The sequence below is a fragment of the Phymastichus coffea genome, unplaced genomic scaffold (assembly GCF_024137745.1).
Source record: "Phymastichus coffea isolate CEN01 unplaced genomic scaffold, Cenicafe_Pcof_1.1 PCOF00027, whole genome shotgun sequence".
NCBI lineage: Eukaryota > Metazoa > Arthropoda > Insecta > Hymenoptera > Eulophidae > Phymastichus > Phymastichus coffea.
Genome location: NW_026706838.1, coordinates 936,635 through 948,796, shown reverse-complemented (window position 1 = coordinate 948,796; position 12,162 = coordinate 936,635). Strand labels below are relative to the sequence as shown.

Below are 12,162 nucleotides of genomic sequence, written 5' to 3'. Positions count from 1 at the left end.
GGGAACACGTCATTAAATAATGATGAATTATTCTTATTGAAATAATGAAATATTTCGCTATTCATCTATTTGTACTCATCTATTGTATCTACTCATCTATTGTATCTACTACTATTCTATTGTATCTATTAACGCTTTTGAAGAATAAAATTGTGAAAATAATGATGTTACATTTTTATTTATTTCATCCTTTGTTTTAACATAAGACATTATTTTTTTCATTTAAATTATTTATTGTTAATTATAAAATTAAAATATTTATTGTTTCTTACAAGTTGTTGTTTAAACGTAGAATATTCTTTTTTTTAATTTTTAATATCGTTCTTCCATTTATTTAATTCGTCATTAAAATCAAGTATGACTTTTAAATGACCCTCAAGGGTTACTTTGACCCAAGGTTAAGTTCATATCTGAACGTAAAATTATTCGTTCTTTCCATTTCTGAAATAAAAACTAGGAGTTCCCATTTGAAAAAAAAGTTGACCTTGAAATGACCTTGAAGGTCAAGCTTAAGGTAACCTTTGGATTCCGCATCGAAAGCTACTAATGAAACGATCTCCTCTAAAATGATAAAAACTTTACACAACGTCAAACCGTCATGAAGTTTAAATGACTTTCAAATGAACTTCAAGATCATCCTTGATCTATGACCTGAGCAAATGTTTGGACGTAAAATTTCCCGCTCTTTCAATTACCGTTGTCAAAATATATGGAAAAGCGATATCAAGGTTATTGAGATGTAAATGTGCTGGTAGACTACTGTCGGTTTCTCAAGAGAGATAATACTTCTCAACACAAACGAAAATCTTCGCAGCTCTTTTGCAAATGAAGAACGCGTTACGCGTAACTTTTTTTTTAATGAGAGCAAAATACTCAGATTTCGTAATGCAAATCCATTTTCATACATACTGATATAAAACTTTCTACCATCGATCGGTCTTGAGACACGAAAATGCATAAAAATATATAATTCAAGTTCATAAAATATCTCTAATTCTCATATACATATGAGTCCAAAGCCATTCAGGTCTATTCGTCCTTTGTTTGACCCCCAGATGATCCTTGAGCATCAGGTGAAAAGACATCAGAAATATGTATTCGAACGTAAAATTTTCCGCTCTTTTCGAATCCATGGTCAGATTTAAAGGTCTATGGCAATCAACAATTTTGACTTTCAAATGACTTTGATTTCGACGTACTAGATCACAAGGACCCCGAATTTTGAATTAGCGCGCCAAAAAAACTATTGGGTATGATTATGGTGAGGGGACTTTTTTTGTTCATTTTGTGGTCCTGTGTTATCAGTATCGAATTCTTCATTTTTTATTTGTTTGGCATTTTCTTTGAAAAAAAAGATACATTACTCAATTCTGTTTAAATAAATAAAATGTATTGAGTAAAAACAACAACGAATATAGGCGCGCGGAGAACGCTTCATAACTTTAGTGTTCCTTAAAATTCTATGAACATTTGCTAAAACTTTATCTTCTTGTTACATTTCCATAATTTTGAACAAATTTATTGGTTCATAATATCAGAAGCCACGTAAATAAAGTTTTGGATCATTTTTTTAAAAAAATTTAAAGCATTATAAATTTTATTGTCTCATTTTAATTATAGAAATACTCTAAATATGTCCATTTTTTCAAGGAAAGAATTAACAATAATAAATATTCACATTAATTATTTATAAAACAACACAAATTTAACCAAGCTCAATTACATACTTAATTTTTTTGAACAAATTAATCGAATAAATTTATTGTATCTAATACTTTGTGTATCCCATGTATATCCACCATTCATTTGGATACCTTCAAATTTGAAGCAACGAAGGTGCTATGCATACTGATAATTTTTTTACAATTACTTGCATGTTGCTGATATTGTAACAGACATGTAAATTTTTATTTTGTCTGCACATTTATATTTTTGAACGTTCATGCCACATTTGTTGGTGTTATGCCGATGTCATTAACCTATTAAGGCCCAAATGTCCTAAATTTTCAACGAATCTTCATGCAGTTATTTTTCATATTATCTGCACCAAAAAAAATTTCCAACACATCATATCCGACGTAAAATTTGATGTTCTTTCAGAATATGGCTTCAGAATTTGTCTAAAGTCACTGCTAAAAAAGTTATAATTAAATATTTGCAAAAAAAAGCGATTTTTTCAACTTAAAAAGATTTTTTATTCAAAATTTTTTTAAGAAATTGATAAAGATGCACATCTTTTTACAGCTAGAAACGTGTCCTCGAGTCCTAAATTTTAAGATATATGGGGTACAAAATCGAAAATCCAACATGGCGGTTCTCAAAATGGCGTCCGAAGTGATAATTTTTTTGAAAAATTTCAGGATGCTGTAACTTGAAAACTATGAGCTTTTCTGAAAAAATGCTTAGAATGAAAAGTTCTTAGAATTCATCAAAAAATACACTGGAATTTTTCCAGAATTTTTTATAAATTTTTAAAAATTTTCAAAAATCCAAAAAAAAAAATTTTCAAAATTTCATGAAAAAAAATCTGAAAAAATTCCAGTGTATTTTTTGATGAATTCTAAGAACTTTTCATTCTAAGCATTTTTTCAGAAAAGCTCATAGTTTTCAAGTTACAGCATCCTGAAATTTTTCAAAAAAATTATCACTTCGGACGCCATTTTGAGAACCGCCATGTTGGATTTTCGATTTTGTACCCCATATGTCTTAAAATTTAGGACTCGAGGACACGTTTCTAGCTGTAAAAAGATGTGCATCTTTATCAATTTCTTAAAAAAATTTTGAATAAAAAATCTTTTTAAGTTGAAAAAATCGCTTTCTTTTGCAAATATTTAATTATAACTTTTTTAGCAGTGACTTTAGACAAATTCTGAAGCCATATTCTGAAAGAACATCAAATTTTACGTCGGATATGATGTGTTGGAAATTTTTTTTGGTGCAGATAATATGAAAAATAACTGCATGAAGATTCGTTGAAAATTTAGGACATTTGGGCCTTAATGGGTTAATGTAGTTATTTCCTGTATCATTCGAGTGTTTGCAGTCGACACACAAGGTGTTGGTGTATTGGATATCATTTAAATAAAGTTCAATATATATACTGTTACCTAAATCTTTTTTATTGGAAAAAGAATAAAACAATCGCAAATATAATGCCAAAAGGCAAGTATCTAGCAGATCAATAAAGGGTAAAATCTAATTATTTTGAGAATCTGGATTAAGTTCGATAAAGATATCACAAAAATTAAAAACATCAATCATAATTATCCACAGCTTTTTAAAGAACCTTGTCATTTATCGTAGTAAAAAGACTGGCTGAACAAAGAAAAAAAATCACGCCTCGTTTGAAACATCAAATTATTAATGCAGCTAGCAATTCAACAAAAAGTGTAAATCAGATAAAATATCTCTTAACAGTATACATTTCACAATCCACTGTACATCGAGTTATATAACAATCTAAAAATATCACAAGACGGAATATGACAAAAGTTCTAAGATTATTGCCGCACCACAAAGAAGCAAGATTAAATTTTACATGATTAAATATGAATGCTAACTGGAATATGATAAACTCATAAGATTTTTTAATCAAAAGTAAATTTTAATTTATCATTTTGAAGGTAATTTATGAAGCAGTATGCTCTATGTGGAGAGCAAGGCATAGAAAAAGAGAGAAAGGCAGACGTATTTGCGTTGCGTTCGAGTAATTGCGCGCGCGAATTAGCTGTCACGAACACAACAGAAGAAGAGGGCCCGCAAAGCTCGGCAATCTTGGCTCTGATCTTCAAGACAACACAGACGTATATACTCTCGTAGGACGGAATCTTTGCCAGCTTTTTTGATAAATCAACCTCCTTCTATATGACTTTGATCTCCTGGCGTAATCGCAAGCTGTGCTGGACTGTGGTGTTCTGATGTCACGCGTGACGAACTGTTACACGAGGATTTTTCTGTTTCTTCACGCCTACGCATTTAGGGGAGCTTTGGTTTTCGACTCACAAAGAATAGCATAGACGCACCCTCTGTGAGTACCCGTTTGATCGCTCTCTCTCTCTCTCTCTCTCTCTCTCTCTCACTTACGCCGCTATATAATTCGCTTATTATTATTAAAGCTCATTATAGTCATATACTTTTATTTATTTCGTACGCTTATCCTTTTGCGTTAGCCTGTATACGCATATCCTCATATTTCGCGCCTTTTAGCTTACACAACGGACTCATATCTTTCCAGTCACTCAGTAAATGGCATGAACCTAACCTGTAAATCCTGTATATATTCCTATACTTTGTAACGGAGTGAAATCTCGCGACCTTTTCCATTTCGGATAGCCCGCGGCCGTCGAGCCCTAGAGTTGACCTAATCTATCAAAGTCTGGGCGCGTCAAATGAGCATGCGCCCCATCCACGCATCACCCTCGCACACTTGAATAGCTACTGTGCAGTCATTCTATTACGCAGCCGAACCGCTACTGCGCACATTGGTCTACTGCTGTATACGCCACCTCCAGTCGCACTAGACGAACCACTTTTGGCCGCGATGCTAGCGCACCCACCCAAGCGGCGTGCGCTCAAGTTTGCCTCGGCACTCAGGCAAACCACTGGAGCTCACTTATTGCTAAGGCCCCCTCCACCGTAGCCGCCACAATACTATCGCACTCACGCTCACGATTCGCGAACTCTTCTCTGCCACTGCCCGCCGATTCGATCACGCATTTACATAACCGTCACCGATACTCATCAATAAATTACGTGTACGTCGTGAAAAATTCACACAAGGGATGCCAGTAAGGGAGTGAAATATCGCGACCGTTCCCAATTCGGATAGCTCGCGGCCGTCCGTCCAAAATTATTTAAAGAGGGGATTCGGAAAGCGCGAACGTTTCTACGACTGAATGATCCACCGAGCTAAATAGATCAAAACGCGTGTCAGTAAATTTTACGGAATGAGGAGTGATAATGTGAAATAAAGAAAACTCGAATTTATCAACAATCAATTTTAATAAAAAAATATAAATATAACAATAACAAAACTTCAGCTCGTCTCACGATCGACTAAATCTCTCCGTGCTCGCGAAGAAGTACGAATCAGCGGCAGGAATACCGCCCGATCCTCTTTCACTACTACTCCCGCGCTCCGAAATACACAATAAAATAACGCCCGTAACAAAGAAAACTCGACAACGATCATGGATGGCGAGGTAGCTGTCAGGTCTGCCGCGCTACCCGCTTAACTAGAACGCCCGAAACATGCGACAGAGAGAGAGAATCTGAGCACCGATCTCGTCCATCTGCCCTTGTCTCCTGTGTTACTCCTCTGTCCGTCCAATTTACTTCTGTATGCGTGTATCGATGTGTATATTACTATTGTTGTCGATGTTGGTGTTGTTGTTATTATTGTTGCAGTGGTCGTTGGTATTATTACCGTTGATGTTGTTGTTATGGTTCGCCTCCTATGTCCCATACTCAGCCAAAACTGAAAATCACCGAACTCGTCGCACAAATTCTCCTAGCGACGACCGCTCACGTGCACACACCCGCGTTACCTTGCCAGAAACGCACACCGTTGTGGATTTCTAGATGATTTTTGTGGTTGGACACGGCCCAGACAATTTCCTCCTCTGCACCAAACGTAATCCCGCACACCGTGAGTGTATCCTCGAAAACTAAAACGTCGACGAGGGCGCGGAAAAACTCAGTTAACCCCTTAATTAGCAAAACTTTTCTGATTTTTCGTGCCAAAACTGGTAACCACAATTCATACTTCTAGATACACGTGAATATGGTTTTTAGGGGTTTTCGGACCCTTTCAATCAAAAAATTTCAAAGTAGTGGTTGAAGGGGGTAAATTTAGATTGTTTTTTTTGAATTTTAAGTTTTTTTTTGTTTCAATTTTAATTTTAAGTGCACTCAAAAAATCTTATAAACACTAGCTTGTTATAACTATATGCATAATTATGTATAATATTGTCGGATACCGTATATAGTGAAAAATATTAAGATAATATCCCCTCTTGAGGGTTTGAATAATGCCGTGATGAGAGTGCCATATTGAAATTGAATTGAAGATTTGGATTCAGTAACTTCAAATTGTATACCGAATTTGGTCCACATCCAATACAAATTATGAAAGTTATTCAAATATGTACATATATGATCCATTGCAAGCTTAAGCATGACTAGTTAAGGGGTTGGGTTGGGTTAAATAGTGGAAAAATCGGCAAATTGAGAGCGCCCGTGACGTTCCATACTAATATCTAGTACGTACTACTTTCCGAATTGGCGCAAGGATGCGCACGCAATTTCTTTCTTCTTCTATTTTCTATCTCTCTCTTTCCTCGCTCTTCTCTGCCTGTGCTCTCCTTCGCCGCTGCCCTAGCGCCGCACCTCGGGAAAAGAAAAAGTCTTGCATGAGTGTGTGTGCTCTCAACGCATACACAAGCAGCGATGAGCATTCGGTCACCCATCCCAAACCTCTTTTTCTCCTATTCATAACGCATCTAGGTCTGTTGTACACTTGTGGCTGTTATATCATTATACCTTGTCCGAATTCCGCGTTTCAAATTAGTTTTGTTTAAAAGAGGGAAAATAAGAAAATTCTCAATTGTACAATATATAGCTATTGTTTGGTCATCAGCATATTAAATTGATGTTAGCCTCGAGAAGTACTGATTATATATTTTCAAGTACAATTCGATATGTAGCCTAGTAGTAAGAGTAAAAGTCCAAAGAAAGAGGTATTATAACAAATCTAATTTATATTCTCATAAGCGACTATATAAACATAAAAATAATATGAAAACAATTTTATTTTATTTTATTAATTTAACTGTAAAATTTTATTATATAATTTTCATTCTATGATAATTTCTTGGAAACAAAATGCATGAAACATCATTATTATTGTTGCGTGAAGGAAGTGTGATACTCTTGCCAACGTTCGTTAGTGACAAGGTCGGCTTACGTCTAGCCTATTTTCAAATCGTATGATTTCGTTTGCCTTTGCTGTTTATCTGTATAGGAAAATTTTTCTAAAAAGCTTTCTCAGAGTCAGTGACCAGACCATGGATTCGTAGTTCCTTAGTGTCGAATTTGCTTGTAATTGCTTTTAAACGCATAGAAACGAAAAAATAACTGTCTAAAAACGAAAATAAAATTGTTCGCAGCATTCTCGCTCCATATGCGTAACATTAGAGAAAAAGCGAGAAAAGCGCATTCCAAGATACAATTTATTCGCTTACTTCCGAACACATGGGATTAAGCTGTTGGATTTTTCAGGTTTGTCACGTGTAGGGAAAAAATCCAGAACGCGTGTGACAGGGCGAACGACTCCCATTGCTACATAAGAAATGGTCACGCGGCTATTAGCGCGTAGGTAGCCAAATCCGATATTTGACGCTACAACTTTTGCGTCTTTTTGACTAGCCCACGACAAGGACCAAAGCAGCGAGGACGTTTTCTCTTTTCCGCCCGCTCGAAAAAGCGGAAGGATGAGCTCATTCCGCGTAACAATTCATTACGCTAGCATTATCTTCTTTATCTTTCTCTCAATTTTGTATTTCCTTCTCTTTTTGCATTTTTCTGTGCCAGCAGAACCCAATTTAGTATCGACGATCTTGTTTCCGTTCTTCAGCACTGCGTTGTCTTGCTCTGTGTGCCCGTTGCATGCACCTTTATATGTCTCAGCAACTCAGTAAACCAGCGACCGCAATAAGAGCTACCAGCATCCATTGGCTCAGCTCAGAATACGCGCAGTATCCTTTGAGTAGCCTCCGTCTCAGAACAGCCAAATCTGCAGAAAACGGGCCCATCTAAGACGTAGCATATACGGACTGTGCCCGTGACCAAGACGTTGACACTGTAACCTAGAAAGCGTACTTTCTTTTAGCAATAAGTGTGCAAACAGCATCGTCGGTAAACGAGTAGCTCTTAAAAATTGAATGGTCATTCAATAATAAATGCGCGACTGTACGAAGGTCGTTTTAGAAGTTTGTGCAAAAGTGATTACTACTTCATTTTTTTTAATAAATCTTTTTTATTTTTCAACATAGTCTCTTTTTAGGCTTATACACTTTACCCACCGCTGCTCTAGTTTGTTGATCCCTTTCAAATAATAGAATTAGTCCAAGTCTGTAAAATATGCATTTGTTCCTGTAATCACCTTCTTTTTGAAATAAATCTTTTCCCCGCCAGTGATTTGTCCATATTATAAAACAAATAATAGTTCGACGGAGTCAAGTCAGGAGGATAGGGGGATGTGAAACGAGATGGAACAATATTTCCATCAGGTTTGTGGCCAAAACTGCTAAGGTGTGAGCTGGTGCGTTGTCGTGATGGAAGAGGACTTTTTTCCGGGTCAATCGTGGACATTTTTCTTGTAACTCGGTTTTCAAGTAATGCAATAACGATTAATAATATTCACCTGTAATGGTTTTACTCTTTTCTACACTTTTGATGTAGCTTATTCCTTGCGAATTGCAAAGGGTAGTCGCCAAAACTTTCCCGGCCGAAGGAATGGTCTTTGCCTTTTTTGATGCAGATTCCCCCTTGGCAACCCATTTTATAGACTATTCTTTAGCCTTAGAAGTGTATTGATGTTTCATACATAAAGAGTCAATGACGCTTAAAGCCCTGCGCATTCGCTGGAATAACTGCAAACCATTTCTGTAACAATCACACGATCTCATTTTTGGTCAATCGTGAGCAATTGCGGCATTGACTAAGAGATAGTTTTTTTATATCCACATAATAGTGCAAAATATTATGTACCTATTTGCTCGAGATATCTACAGCCCTAGATATCTCAAGCATTCTCACTCTTCTATCAACCATCACCATTTCTAAAATGGTAACCTCAACAAGGCATCCAAAATGTTCAGCGTCTTTTGTGCTCGTATAGCCACTTTGAAAATTGTAAAACGACTTATAAACCATTCTAATCCAAGGTGCACACTCATCCTATTGTTTATTAAGCTTCCGTTTAATCTCCTGAGGCGTTTTGTCTTTAAAAAAGTAATATTTAATCAACATACAAAACTTTTTGTTGTCAATCTTTTTACAACCACTTGATTTCTTTAATTGAAACAATGTGATATGTGCTCTTCTAAGATATACTACTAACTGAAAATAACCTTGATACGGACCAGTAGCGCCATCTGTCAGACTTTGCACGGATTTTTCAAATGACCCTCCTAAACTTATTGAGTCTTTGTTCTTTGATTTTTTTCGTTTTTTGAAATTAATAGCAGTGTAATAATTTGTATTCTTGTTGGTAATTCTTATAATCCTGTAAAATTTATCGTTTGTATTGGTTACTTAAATTTAGATAGCTTTTCCCACTCATGGCTGGAGTTTTTATGCTGGATGAGTACGGGCTTTATTTTGTTCTTTGCTCATTAAAATATAAGTTACAGTATGGTACGATAAGTCGTGAGAGTCAGACGTGTTTGTCGATTGCTTCGCACCGAGTCTCTAGTATTTACATATACGAGGTGTGTTCAAAAAGTAAGATGACTTTTCAAATTTCACGGGCAACATACTTTCGATTATCGATTTTGTTTTGTTATGTTGGTACACTCTTCCCGAACATCTGTACCAAGTTTCAAGTGTATAACATTTTTTGTTTGGTTGTGAGAGGCGTAAAGGTTATAAGTGTTTTGCGTGCTCGGCGATTTCTTGCTATCAAAAAATATGGATCAAAGGATTTGCATCAAATTTTGTGTAAAAAATAAAATAAAGTGCTCCGAAACACTTGAAATGTTGACGGTGGCATACGGTGAAACTGTTCTGAGTAAAAAAAATGTTTACTAGTAGTACAAGCTCTTCCAAGATGGCCGGGAAGATGCCAATGACGAGCCTCGCTCTGGACGCCCAAGCACGTCAACAACTGATGAAAACGTTCAAGCAGTGAAGAAAATTGTTCTGGAAAATCGTCGAATCACTATCAGAGAAGTTGCTGAGGATGTTGGTATATCGCTCGGCTCGTGCCATGAAATTTTTTCTAACGTTTTGGGCATGAGATGTGTGTCAGCGAAGTTTGTTCCGAAATTGCTAAATTTTGACCAAAAGAACCGTCGTATGAGCATCGCTCAAGAACTGTTGAATGACATCAACGACGACCCAGATTTACTCAAAAGGGTCATAACTGGTGACGAATCATGGGTATATGGTTATGATATCGAAATCAAATTCCGATCGTCCCAATGAAAGAGCCCACATGATCCAAGACCGAAAAAAGCACGCCAAGTTCGATCAAATGTCAAAGTTTTGCTCACTGTTTTCTTCGATTACCATGGCGTGGTGCATCAGGAGTTCTTACCACATGGACGTACGGTCAATAAACAGTATTATCTTGAAGTTATGCGCCGTTTGCGAGAAGCAATACGAAGAAAACGCCCAGAATTGTGGAAAAACAATTCATGGCTTTTGCATCACGATAATGCCCCTGCTCACTCATCTTTGCTTGTGAGAGATTTTTTGGCCAAGAACAACACCACAATCATGCCTCAGCCATCATATTCACCGGATTTGGCCCCATGTGACTTTTTCTTGTTCCCAAAACTAAAGAGACCTATAAAAGAACGGAGATTTGCAACGATTGAAGAGATAAAGACTGCATCGCTGGAAGAGCTCAAGGCTATACCGAAAAGTGCTTATGAGAAGTGCTTTGAGGATTGGAAAAACCGTTGGCATAAGTGTATTGTATCTGAGGGGGATTACTTTGAACGGGACAACATAAATATTGATAAATAAATAAATATTTTTTCTTAAAAATACAAAGTCACCTTACTTTTTGAACACACCTCGTACACACCGTGTAGCGACCACGGAGAGTAGGCTTATAGACTTGCGTATACAATTCATTACGGCGAAATAATTATATATACAAAATGAGTACTAATATGAGGAATGGACAAGATAATAGTGCATTAATGAAAGTAATAAGCTCACAAAGTCCCAATTCGCAAAGCTCAAGCAGAAAAGTGAACTCTTTCTCTAAAATTGTTAGTAACCGTATGTTTCTTAAAAAAAATCAAGTATTACTGATCGATACAGTAGATGGAATTGACCTGAAAACGTACATCACAGCAATAGAGACTAAAACGGCACCAACGAACATAATCGCTGCATCAAAAATTTCATAGAACAGATTTTGTTGCTACCTTAATAGTGAAAAACTAGTGAATGAGCTAACTAGAGAAGGCAATAATGAAATAGTCATCAGCAGTCACAAACTTAATATGAGACCTTACGTTACAAAGGCAAAAAGAGTAATATTCTCGAACATTCATCCTTGCATACCATACGACGAAATTACTGGATTGATTAGATAAGCAATGCACTCGTATGTTTCAAGCTACTTAGCGGGGGGTTCAGGTGGCTTGAAGCATATATAAGTGTATGCGCATGAGCGCGCGCGCTACGCACGCATCGTGGATGGTCATAGAGTGGGTGGTGCCTCCCAATGACCCTCCAGAGTGGTTCCTTGACCTAGTCGTGACCCCCAGAACCCCCCCCCCCCATCAGTAAATAATATAATAATAAATATTATTACATAGACTGTCAAGGTAGATTTCTTCTATAGAAGTTGTAAAGGTAGGACGCTGTAGAAGTTGATAGGGCGCTTGGTAAGCTATATGCTAGCTAGGTGTGGGTCTTTTCAAAGAGGGGGGAAGCGTCTCTAGCTTGCTAAACTATATACTGGCCAGGTGTGGGCTCTCAGAGAAGGGATAGCATCTCTAGTTTGGTAAGCTATATGCTGATTAGGCCTGTGCACTGTATAGCGTGGATGCTGCTCTCTTTCTCTCGCTCTCCTTCGACAGTAGGGCGCACAGTAAGCATATGCTAGTTAGGTGTAGGCCCTCGGAGAGGAGGTAGCGTTTCTAGCTTGAGGTGCCCTCTCTCTCTCTCTCTCTCTCTCTCTCTCTCTCTCTCTCTCTCTCTCTCTCTAGCTTGATATGTATATGGAAGGAAGAATACTTTCTAGGGCTGCATCAAGCTTATATTGAAAGACAGAGTTCAGTGTCTCACCCGCACTCAGCTCATCAAGTAGTCTTTTCCTACGCTTCTCCGCCCACCCACTCTCCCACTTTATATTCTCCCACCTCCCTTAGATATATTTATTTGTAGTAAGTAGATAATGTAATTATTAGTAATTCTATC

General features: G+C 37.0%; 1 protein-coding gene across 1 annotated transcript in view; it reads left to right on the top strand.

Moving 5' to 3' along the window:
* Positions 1–12,162, top strand: part of LOC131675616 (uncharacterized) — a 33,856-nt gene that overhangs the window by 20,725 nt on the left and 969 nt on the right. The gene's annotated exons all lie outside the window — the stretch shown is intronic.